The sequence below is a fragment of the Callorhinus ursinus genome, unplaced genomic scaffold (assembly GCF_003265705.2).
Source record: "Callorhinus ursinus isolate GAN/ISIS: 27379988/994484 unplaced genomic scaffold, GSC_fseal_2.0 scaffold6, whole genome shotgun sequence".
NCBI classification, from domain to species: domain Eukaryota; kingdom Metazoa; phylum Chordata; class Mammalia; order Carnivora; family Otariidae; genus Callorhinus; species Callorhinus ursinus.
The window spans coordinates 20,161,688-20,175,073 of NW_027397068.1; the positions used below are offsets into that span (position 1 = coordinate 20,161,688).

Here is a 13,386-nt window from a genome sequence, read left to right on the forward strand (position 1 = left end):
CCATGTGGAATTTCTTATCTATTGAAGAAAAAATCTTACTATGTAAGAAGCTATTAAACTGGTCACTATGATCTTCATCTAGATTATTTATATTCCTATATGAGTAAAGTCCAGGACATCAAATAATTTCCACAGCAAGAAGAATACCCCAAATCTTGATCAGTTATCCTTTTATTTGAATTCAGTTGTCAATAATGATTATTAGTATTAAAGTCTCTAGCAGCTCTAAGGAAATGACAAGATTTGTATGTTTCCATAGCTCTTTATGTTTCAGGAAAAATCCAATATCACAGAAAACTTTCAGAATGAAATAAAATCAGATTCCAAGAATAAAGATATTTGAGCTAACAAATTATCATCTTCTATACTAATTATGTCCCTCCTTAGTGGATGAATTTAATCTTCTCAAATTCACATTTTTACAGTGCATTGAGAGAAAAGCTTGTTAAAAAAAAACATCTGGAGGATAATTAAGTAAAGTCTTAATCACAGGTTTTCATATGTGAGACCACTGTTTGACCTGGGCTTGCTGAAAATGATACCTAATTCTGTTATTAAAAAAATATTAAAGAAAAATGAAACTCAAACTGCAGACTTGCCAGAGAATCATAAAAGTACTACATATCAGAATCCAGATACTTTCCACTGTTCAGAAAATTCACAGCCTTAAATATTTAAATCAACTAAAAAGAATAAAAACAAATTAAGCAGCCACGTCATAAATTTAGAAAAAGGATATCAAAGCTGAACGAAAGTAAATAACAAAACTCAACAAAAGAGTTAATGAAGATAAAAGTATATAAATTGAAGAGACTAATAAATGAATCAAAAGCTGATTTTTGGGTGGGGGATAAATAGACTTACTAGTCAATCTCAATCAAAGTAAGGATGAAAAGCATTAACATCACACCTAAGTAAAAGGAAACCACTAACAAAATTAAGGATATTTTAAGTAATCATGAGAGACTACTTTGCTCCACTCTCATGTAACTACATTTGAAAATTCAGAAAAAATTAGATAATTTTCCAGGAAATGAGTTCCAGAAGAGAGTACCTTCCAGCTTTCATGGGGTAGGTGAGTGGGCAGAGAAGAATGGTGTTACACAGTACTCCGTACAAAAAGTTCCAAGCCCTAACAATTTCATAGAGGAATGCCACTAAACATATATTCCAGAACATAAAAAAGGGAAGTCTCCAAATTATTTTCATGAAGCATAATACTGATATCAAAGCTGACAGAGAATATATACAACACACACCAACATCACGTATGAAAAAAAATTCTAAATAAAATACAGAAGCACATTAAAATAATACAGTATCATCAGGACTTTTGTTCTAGTAATGCAGGGATATTAGGAAATCTATTCATACAAGCCATATTAACAGATATAAGAAGCAAAACATTATTTAAGATTAAATCCCTTGATTTATTACTATTATTTAGGACTGTATTAATGTTTTAGTCAATGCATTGGATAGAAAAATAAATCTCAGAGTATAAAAATTATAAAGGAGATAAAATTATTTGCAGATGATATGACTTTTTACTTGGAAAAGCCAAAAGAACAAACTGAAAAGAAAAACTACTATAAATAAGAAAATAATTTAATATGGGTTATATAAATATAATGAAGTCAACAGCCTTCACACACACAAACAAAAACCAGTTAGAAGCAATGGAAGAAAATGCCCCATTTTTAATAACAGATAATAAAAAGATAAAATAACGAATAAACTTAAGGAATGTGTAAGATCTAAATGAGGAAAACTTAAAAACACCACTGAAAGACACAAAAGAAAACTTGATCAAATAGAAAGACACACCATGTTCCTCAACAGGTCCTAATAAACATTTCAATCTTGCCCCCTAAATTTATGCATTTAACATAATTCCAGTAAAAATAGCAATAGGTTTTTTTTTTTAATGTGAGAGATTGAAGGGGGAGATTAGTCCTAAACTAGATATGGAGAAATAAATAAGAATAGCAATGAAGAATCAGGGGTGGGGGGAATAGGAGGGTAGTGATAGATGACTGGTCCCACTAGATTTATTAAAATGCATTAAAAAATGGGCAGAGGACCTGAACACACATTTTTCCAAAGAAGCCATACAGATGGTAGATAGACACATAAAAAGATGTTCAATATCAGTAGTCATAAGGGAAATACAAATCAAACCTGCCACGGGGTATTACCTCACACCAGTCAGAATGGCTAGTATCAAAAAAACAAGTAATAACAAGTGTTGGTGAGGATGTGGGGAAAAAGGAACCCTTGTGCACTGTTGGTGGGAACATAAGTTTAGTGCAGCCACTGTAGAAAACAGTATGGAGATTCCTCAAAAAATTAAAAATAGAAATACCATATGATCCAGTAGTTCCACTAGTGGGTATTTTTTTAAAGATTTATTTATTTATTTACTTACTTATTTGAGAGAGAGAGAGAGAGAGAGAGAGAGCAAGAGAGAGTACAAGCAGAGAGGAGAGAGAGAAGCAGGCTCCCCACGAGCAGGGAGCCCCATGTGGGGCTCGATCCCAGGACCCTGGGATCATGACCTGAGCCGAAGGCAGATGCTTAACTGACTGAGCCACCCAGGTGCCCCTCACTAGTGGGTATTTACCCAAAGAAAACAAAAACACTAATTTGAAAAAATATATGCACCCCTATGTTTATTGTAGTGTTTTTACAACAGACAAGATATGGAAGCAACCACGTGCCCATCAATAGGTGAATGAATAAAGAAAATGTTCTAATGGAACACACAATGCAATAATTAGTTGGCCATAAAAAAGAATGAGATCTTGCCATTTGCAAATACATGAAGGGACCTGAAGGGTCTTATGATAAGTGAAATAAGTCAGACAGAGAATGATAAATACCATAAGATCTCACTTATATATGGAATCTGGTACAGCACTCTGGAAAACAGTACGGAGGTGCCTCAAGAAGTTAAAAATAGGGCGCCTGGGTGGCTCAGTTGGTTAAGTGACTGCCTTCGGCTCAGGTCATGATCCTGGAGTCCCGGGATCGAGTCCCACATCAGGCTCCCTGCTCAGCGGGGAGTCTGCTTCTCCCTCTGACCCTCTTCCCTCTCGTGCTCTCTCTCTCTCACTCTCTCTCTCTCTCAAATAAATAAATAAAATCTTAAAAAAAAAAAGAAGTTAAAAATAGAGCTACCCTATGACCCAGCAATTGCACTACTGGGCATTCACCCCAAAGACACAGACGTAGTGAAAAGAAGGGGCACATGCACCCCAATGTTCATAGCAGCAATGTCCACAATAGCCAAACTGTGGAAAGAGCCGAGATGCCCTTCAACAGACGAATGGATAAAGAAGATGTGGTCCATATATACAATGGAATATTACTCAGCCCTCAGAAAGGATGAATACCCAACTTTTACATCAACAGGGATGGGACTGGAGGAGATTATGCTAAGTGAAATAAGTCAAGCAGAGAAAGTCAACTATCATATGGTTTCATTTATTTGTGGAACATAAGGAACAGCATGGAGGACCATAGGGACAGGGAGGGAAATCTGAATGGGAAGAAATCAGAGAGGGCGGGGCGTCTGGGTGGCTCAGTCGTTAAGCGTCTGCCTTCGGCTCAGGTCATGATCCCGGGGTCCTGGGATTGAGCCCTTCATCGGGCTCCCTGCTCAGCGGGAAGCCTGCTTCTCCCTCTCCCACTCCCCCCTGCTTGTGTTCCCTCTCTCTCTCTCTCTCTCTCTGTCAAAATAAATAAAATCTTTAAAAAAAAAAGAAAAGAAATCAGAGAGGGAGACAAACCATGAGAGACTCCTGACCCCGGAAACAAACTGAGGGTTACGGAAAGGGAGGTGGGTGGGGGGATGGGGTAACGAGACGATGGGCATTAGCGCGGGCACGTGATGTGATGGGCACTGGGTGTTGTGCACAACTAATGAATCACTGACCACTACATCAAAAACTAGTGATGTACTATATGTTGGCTAATTGAATTTAAATTAAAAAAATTCAGTGCCTTCATCATATTAATTTAAATAAAAGATTTCACTTATATGTGGAATCTAAAAAACAAAATGAACAAACAAACAGACTCTTAAATTCAGAGAACAAACTGGTGGTTGCCAGAGGGGAGGGAGTGAGAGGAAGGGCAAAACAGGTGGAGGAGATCAAGAGGTACGAACCTCCAGTTATAAGATAAATAAGTCACGGGATGGAAAGTTCAGCACAGGGAATATGGTCAATAATATTGTAATCATGTTGTATGGTGACAGATGGTGACCACACTTATTAGGGTGAGCACTGAGTAATGTATACAACTTGCCAAATCAATGTTGGACACCTGAAACTAATATGTCAATTATACTTCAAAATATTAAAAACTGAGGAAAAAACAATAAAATGAATAAATAGACTGCAGCATAAAAAAAGAAAGAGAGAAAGAGAAATGCAGTTCTGGAATGTGCTCTCTAGACTCTTTGCCCTTGGAAAGGATAGAGTGGAGTAAGATGATAAAGACGATGATTCTAGATTTTTTTTTTTAGTCCTTTTCAAAGGGAAGAAAGTGTATCAAGAAGCAGGTCCCACCAGCCATTAATGAAGAGATTTCATACGTAGAGAAAGTCTGTGACTGATGCATGAAAGGAAGAGAAAATATGCCAAAGTTTCCTTTGCAAGTTACTATTCCAAAAGATCCTCATCCCATCAAGTACATGACTCTGGACATAACAGAGCTTAAGGCAAAATAGGCAATATGGAGATCTAGACTTTCATAAAGAAAAAATGCATTAAAACCTTCATAATTTAAAGTACAATCCTAATAATCAAAAAGATAAGCAAACAGAATCAAGGGGAAGTTGAGAAATAAGCCCAAATACATATGAAAAATTAGTATAATTAGGGTGTTAACCAATTTAGTGGGAAAAGCATACTATACAGTGTGGGTAACTGTAGGACAGTCAAATGGGAAAAAAGGAAATATTCTGGGAACAGGATAAACCTCAATAGATCAAGATTTAAATCTAAAAATGAATTATAAAGTACTAGGAGAAAACATGGGGAAATTCTTTTATAACCTAGGAGTGGGAACGCCTTTTTTACCCATGACTCAATATCCAGAAGGTTTTTAAAATGAAAAAGACTTAAATTCAAAACCAAAAAATTTTTAAACTTTTTACCTAAAAAGAAATATATCTGCCAAATTATAAGCAAAATCAAGACACAAATGACAAACTTGGAAATATATTCTCTCCCTAGTACACAAAAAGCTTTCAGAAATCAGCAAAGGATCAGAACTCAGCAGAAAAAGGGGCAAAAAATAAGAACAGAGGAAAAGATATTTAGCTTCATTCAAGGAGAAATGTATACTAAAACCGCCTGAGATGCATTTTTCTACCCAGCAGATTGGTAAAAATTAGAAAGTTTGACAAAATCGTCTTTTGGTGGGGCTGTGGGGAAAGAGACTCCCTTTACATGGCATGTAGCTAACAGAAGTGAAAATTATATGCCTATGGAGGATATCAAAATTACAAATGGATAGATCATTTGATCCAGCAATCTCATTTCTGTATGTATACAGATATACTAACACATATGCAAAATAACACAAATACCTTATTCATCACAGCATTACTCATAAAAACAAAAACACTGGAAACACGCATATAAGGATCACTAAGACACTGGTTTGATATGTTCAGGTAAAAAAAAAAAAGAGAGAGAGAGAGAGAGAAGCTTCCTATCTTCTGATATGGAAAAACTGTTACAATTAAGTGAAAAAAGACAAAACTGCAAAACTGTGGAAAATGTTCATATAGTATATGCCACCTTTTGAATAAAGAAAGGAGAAAAATACACACACAGCAGCACCAGCACCAGCACCACAGGAGAGCTTAAACAAGAGAGACAACAGTTTACAGGCAACAGCAGGGCCAGTGCGTGAGAGAGGCGAGAGAATTCCCAGAAGCAGTTAGAGGGTACTCCAAAATGACGCCCGTACACCCAATGTGGGAGGCAACCCACCCAAACTGAAGCAGTGAGACCAGGAGACAGACACACTGTCAACACTAAGATCCCCCCTGCTACTGTACCATGTTTGAAACCTGAGAACAGAATATATGGGGAATGAGCTGCTACTGTCCTTACGCTCTCCATGCTCTGCGGTGGATCAGCACAGTATACACATTACCTAACCCAAAGTTGTTCTGTTCTGACCTATTCCTGAGAGCAAAGAGGTGGGTCATGATGAACTCAGAAGCAGAAAATACAGAGCAGCCTTTAACGTCTTTGGATCAGAGAGCTAGCACCTGGTCTCTCCTCTAACTCTGTCAGTTGCTTTGACAAGCATGGCTCAGAACACATTCGTGATCTTGCCCACTGACTTCCCCCAGAAATAACTCTTAGAAATTCTGGGACCCCAAAGCCAAAATATGTTCCAGAGATTCTCTCAGTCCCTCTTCTTTTGGGAGCCTTCATCCAATAATGGCAATAGGTTTGTGCTTGCTAACCAGTTATGCAAAACTAAACAATCTATTGTTTAAGCATACATAGATCACTCTCAAAACTATAAGACAATGAAATGATCACTGTAAAAGTAAAAAAAAAGTCGTTTCCTCTGATGAGGAAGACATGTTTGAAAAGAAAGAACAGGTGGCTTCTATGGCACTAAAAACATTCTATTTTTTTTTAACTCTGGGTGTGATGGTGAGGAAGGTTTCTAGTGGTAACCGACTTTTCTTTATATTATGCTTTAAACTGTATATATATCTGCATACATTCTTCTGTGTGTAGGATACATTTCATGGTAAGTGTCTGATACCTTCCCCCAATAATTGTGAAACTGAGTTTCATTTATTAACCGGCCTAAGATCAGCACATTATATTTCCTAGAACTGCTCACTATTCTCTTCAAGTATATTTTGAAAGTTGATACAAGATTCAAAAACTTAAATATATACAAAGTAGGGTATAAAAGTAAACATACAGCAATCTGTGCCATGTCATACTATCTTGAAATATATGTGAAGAAAATCAAAATCATAAAATATGTCCCAAAAGCTATTAAATAGTGAAATAATCTCCAATTCAGACACAATAAATTTGAAAACTGATATAATTCAGATACTGTCCGAGCTAAAGTTGACTTTTATACCTTCAAAAAAGAATTTATTGAATGAAAATAAATTAAATGGTATGAATTCCATGCAGGAGAATGGACTTAAATAAAGATTCCAATAAATACCATATTCACCTGTAAATAGTTAGTATAACTGTAAAAAGCCTCTCCAGCTAGCAAAGATAAAGAACTCTAAACCAAGTTATAAGTCTATAAATTCATTTTACAATTTGAATATTTTACTAATTCAAACATGACTTTCAATATGATTTAACGAGTCTTGGCCATTTTCTGAAATGTAAACTATAATGTCAAACTCTTAAAAAAGAATAAAAACAATGGAGTTGTTTAAATTATTAACTTTTAAACTATTAGACATTTGCTTTTTTATTGTATCTTAGCCACAAATTTATATTCTCTAAACTGTTAAAGGAGTTAATTAATAGGTAATTCATCAAGTTGAATAAAATAAATGAGTTTAGGTCTATCTACAGCCTCTCATTGTTGAGAGTCATGCTTTGAACCATTTAAATTAAAAAAAAAAAGACACACACACACACACACACACACACACTCTTACACACTTTGGCCAGGAAGCTGCTAACAACTGCAGCACATTAATCAATTAGCAGTGTCAAGGTTCAACTATTTCAAATCTCCACCATAAACTTCTTTCAAAAATAAGAATACATAACACTCATGGCTTAAAAGTTAGCTGAGACAGTCTGCCTTTAAAATAGTCCTAACCAGTAATGTATCAGTGATATATCTTTGGAAATAAAAATGTAGTATTGTTAATTTGATGAGAGCTCAAATTAAAAGCAAAATAGTGAAGAAGCACATACCTTGTAAGCTGAAAGGACTGCCTGTAAAAGAAGTTCTTACAGTAAATTTGATTTTATTTTGTCCATGAAAAATGTACAATTTTTGCACAAATGATCCCTTTAGCACTCTATTTGGCAAGAGCATGGTATAGCCCTCAACTTTACAGTCATAAGAAAAAAACTTCAATGAAACATTATGGAAGGGGGTCAGTAGTTTGTAATCATTACCACAAGATTCTGGTGGCAGACATAACGCGGGAGCCTTTCTTCAATCAAAACACACATGGCAGTGACAAACTACAACGGCAGCACGATTACCAGCTGTGGGGTTCCCAGGCCCGACAATGCAGCTCCTGCGCGGGGACTCACTGTAACTGACTGCACCACTGTCCTTGCTTACAAGACTGAATAAATCCACGGACTTGACATTTTAATTTTGCCACACTATCTAAAGCCCTCAAATAGGGGAAGATAAGAGCTTTCAATAAGCCATGTTTCCCCCTGTACTGCCTGAGTTTTTAAGATACTGTGAATCTTAATGCACCATTATGACAAAAAAATAATTTAATTGTAATAAAGAATGCCATCAAGTAAAATAGGGGAAAAATGATAGAAACAGATTTTATAGTTTTATCTTAATATCGACAGAGAAAAACAATGTAGAGAGGTAATTTTTAATTCCATTTACAATGATACAGGACCATGCAGTAAACATTCTTACAAATCATACTGGAAAAACAATCATTCTGGAAACTGACAGTCTGAATTAATCTTTAACTCCTATATCATCTGTAGGCTCAGAAGCATCAATACGCATTTATCATTTAAGATACAAGTTTTGTTATATCTCTCCCCAGCTTGCTGCCTTGTAAATCCCTTCACTGATTTTTAAAAACAAATTACAGGTAAAACATAATGTAGTATTATCCTGTCAATTTATCAGTTCATTCAAATTATAACATATTCAAAATAATTGCAAATCCCCAAGAAACTAGGTAGTATAACTTATTTAAGAACCTGCTTTTTTCCAATTCAAATTCTCAACAAAAATTGCCCATTTAAAGTACAGAAAACTTATTCAACAAACATTCACCAAGCACCCACTATGTGCAAGGCACATGGGATACAGAGAGTCATTCCGTGAGATTACAATCTAAGAGAGGTGATAAAAACATAATTTAAATAGAAGATGATAGGGTTCATAATTGAAATATATAGAGTATATCCAGGAGGGAAAGATCCAGGAGGGAAAATGGTGGTAGAGTAGGAGGATCATAGGCTCCCTTTGTCCCATGAATACAACTAGATAATTACCAATCATCCTAAATACCCCAGAAATCAACCGGAAGACTGGCAGAACAAACCCCACAACTAAAGTTAGAGAAAAGGACACACTGAAGAAGGTAGGAAGCGCAGAGACCTGGTTTGGGAGAGAAACAGCTCATGGCCACTAAAGTGGTGAGGTAACTGTGGTTCTGGAGAAGGGTGAGAGACTAGTGCACAGGGGAGTACGAAGAGAAAATGAATCCCCATAGCAACTGGCTTGGAAAGCAAGAGGGCCCAAATTTTGTAAGTTCTGGCAACCAATGGGGCTTAAAACCTGGAGTTTTAAAGGTCCAGAGGGCTTGGCTGGGATAGAACCCAGAGGTTACTGCACTGCTGTTGGAGAAAAGGTAGGCAAACAGCACATGGGCATACAGTGTGGAAACAGTGATCTGAAGAGCACCTGGGGCACACAGTAGGGAGGTTCTCTGCTCATCTTGGAGTGCATCCCAGAAAGACAGCATTCATGGAGAGACCCCTCCGGGAACAAAGGAACTGGTAGGCCCCATTTTCCTCCCCGCCCCCCATAGCATAAGCACAAAGCCACCTGCAGGAGCCACTCCCTACCTACCTTTCTTACCCCAACATCCCCCCCCCCCCCCCCCCCCCACAGAACTGCCCTTCTAAATTCACATTTGCCTTTGTCCCAGGGCGGTGGGTCCCCTCCCCCAGACCAGCCCAACGCCCTGCCCACACCCCATCTCCCCACATGGGAATTTTGCAGGGCCTTAATTCTGGCAGCAGTGGCAACAGGTTTCAGCACAAACAAACCAGAGCACATCTAATTAAAACTCGCCACATTTGAGAGGCAAATGGCTTTCCAAATGGCTGGCTCAGTTGGAAGGACATGTGACTCTTCATCTTGGAGTTGTGAGTTTGAGCTCCACACTGGATGTAGAGATTACTTAAAACAAAACAAAACAAAACAAATCTTGCCACACTCAGACCAGGGACCAGACACTGCCCACAACAGACACAGAGCGTATCTGCAGATGACTGGCCTCAGAGATAAAATGGCCAGGACACAACAGTAGATGGCACACAGCACACACTGGTGACACTCCTTGAAGTGCCAGGCCCTAGGTAATGGGACATTATATGATGAGCACTACAGGACCTCTTCATAAGGCTGTTACCCTCAAGAACAGGAGGACATAGAGCTTTTTTTTTTTAAGATTTTATTTATTTATTTGACAGAGGGAGGCACAGCGAGAGAGGGAACACAAGAACACAAGAAGTAGGGGGAGTGGGAGAGAGAGAAGCAGGCTTCCTGCAGAGCAGGGAGCCTGATGCGGGGCTCGATCCCAGGACCCTGGGATCATGACCTGAGCCGAAGGCAGGCGCTTAACAACTGAGCCACCCAGGCGCTCCCAGAGCTGACCTTCTTAACACACAGAAACAGGCACAGGGACTTAGATAAAATGAGAAGACAGAAGTTTGTCCCAAATGAAACAACAGGACAAGGCCATGGCCAGAGATCTAAGTGAAACAAATCAGAGTAACATCCCTGATTGAGTATTTAAAGCAATGATCATAAAGACATTCATGGGACTTGAGTAAGGAGTAGAAGACACCAGTAAGACCGTTAACACAGAGATTAAAAAGAGCCAATCAGAGATGAAGAGAGCAATAAATGAGATTAGAAACACACCTGATGCAACAAACAGCAGGCTGGAAGAATCAGAGGAACGAATTAATGACCTAGAAGATAAAATAATGGAAACTAATCAAGCTGAACAAAAGAGAGAAGAATTACACAACACAAGAATAGACTTTGGGAACTCTGATTCCATCTAACATAATAACATTCATATTATAGGATCCCAGAAGAAGAAGAGAGAGAAAAGGAGGCAGAATATTTATTTGAAGAAATAATAGCTGAAAACTTCCCTACTCTGGAGATGGAAACAGATATCCAGATTCAAGAGGCACAGAGAAGGCCCAAGAAAATAAACAAAAGCAGATCCACACCAAGACATATTGTAATTAAATGGGCAAAATATAGTGATAAAAAAATTTTAAAGGACAAAAAAAAAAAAAAGACAGTTACATACAAGGGAAACCCCATAAGGCTATTAGGGGATTTTTCAGCAGACATTTTCCAAGACATGATCCATTCAAAGTGCTGAATGGGAAAAATCTGCATCCAAGAACACTGTATCCAGCAAGGCTATCATTCAAAACAGGAGAGGAAAAAAAAAGTTTCCTAGACAAACAAAAAAATAAAGGAGTTTCTGACCACTAAACCAGCCCTGTAAGAAATATTAAAGGGAACTCTTTGAATGGAAAGGAGAGACCAAAAGTGACAGTATGAAGGTAAGAAACAAGAAAGCAGTAAAAATTAGTATTTCTGTAAAAAAAAAAAAATCAAAGAGCTCAGAAAATAAAAAGATATAAAATATGATATCACATACCTAAAACATGGGAAGGAGAGGAGTAATGAACGGGTTCAACTTAAATGACCATCAACTTCATATAGACTGCTACACGCAGAAGATGTTATATACAAACCTAATGGTAACCATAAGTAAAAAAACCACTAAAAATATGCGAAAAATAAGGAGAAAGAAATCATATCACTAAATATATCACTAGAGAAATAGATCACTACCAAAAACCAGCAAACCACGAAAAACAGAAAGACAAGAAAGGATCAGAGAAAATCTTCAGAAACAACTACAAAACAATACAATAGCAATAAATACATATCAATAATTACTTTGAATGTAAACAGACTTAATCACTTCAAAAGACACAGAGTGACAGAATGGATTAAAAAAAAAAAAAAAAACAAGACCCATCCAAATGCTATCTATAGGAGACTCATTTCAGATCTAAAGACACCTGCAGGTTGAAGGTGAGGGATGGAGAAACATTTATCACCCATAAGGATTCAAAAGAAAGCCAGGGTAGCAATACTTATATCGGACAAAATAGAATCTAAAACAGAGACTAGAACAAAAGACAAAAAAGGACACTATATAATCATAAAGGGGACAATCCAACAAAAAGATATAATAATTGTAAATATTTATGCACCCACATGGGAGCACCCACATACATAAGAGTGCATAACAAACATAAAGGAACTAATCAATAATAATACAATAATGGTAGGGGACTTTAACACCCACACTTACATCAATGGACAGATTATCTAAACAAAAAAATCAACAAGGAAACAATGGCTTTGGATGACACACTGGACCAGATGGAATTAATAGATATATGCAGAACATTCCATCCTAAATCAGCTGAATAGACATTCTTTTCAAGCGCATATGGAACATTCTCCAGAACAGATCATATATTAGGCCACAAAACAAGCTGAAACAAACTCAAGATCAAAGTCATACCATGCATCTTTTCTGACCACAATTCTATGAAACTAGAAATTAACCACAAGAAAAATCTGGAAAGACCACAAATACATGGAGGTCAAATAACATGCTACTAAACAATGAATGGGTCAACCAGTAAATAAAAGAAGAAATAAAAAAAATAGATAGAAACAAATAAAAATAAAATCACCACAGTCCAAAACTTTTGGGATACAGCAAAAGCAGTTCTAAGAGGGAAGTTTATAGCAGTATTTGCCTACCTCAAGAAGCCAAAAAAAATCTCAAATAAAAACCTAACCTTACACCTAAGGAGCTAGAAAAAAGAACAACAAATAAAACCTAAAACCAGCAGAAGGAAGTAAATAATAAAGACTGGAGCATATATAAATGATAGAGAAACTAAAAAAACAATATAACAGCTCAGTGAAACTGGAGCTGGTTCTCTGAAAAAAAAAATCAATAAAATTGATAAACCTCTAGCCAGACTTATCAAGAAAAAAAGATAAGGGACTCAAATAAAATTACAAAGGAGAGAGGAGAAATAACATCACCACAAAAATACAAACAATTATAGAAGACTAGTATGTAAAACTATATGCCAACAAACTGGACAACCTAGAAAAATAAATTCCTAGAAACATAAAAACTACCAAAACTGAAACAGGAAGAAATAGAAAATTTGAACAGATAACCAGCAAAGAAATTGAATCAGTAATCAAAAGACTCCCAACAAACAAAAGTCCAGGACCAGATTGGTTCACAGGTGAACTGAACCAAACATTTCAAGAGTTAATATC

The 13,386-nt window shown here is 36.9% G+C and overlaps 1 protein-coding gene across 9 annotated transcripts in view; it reads right to left on the reverse strand.

The window, feature by feature from the left end:
- The window catches only part of USP45 (ubiquitin specific peptidase 45), a 69,204-nt gene that overhangs the window by 14,742 nt on the left and 41,076 nt on the right, over positions 1 to 13,386 (reverse strand). The gene's annotated exons all lie outside the window — the stretch shown is intronic.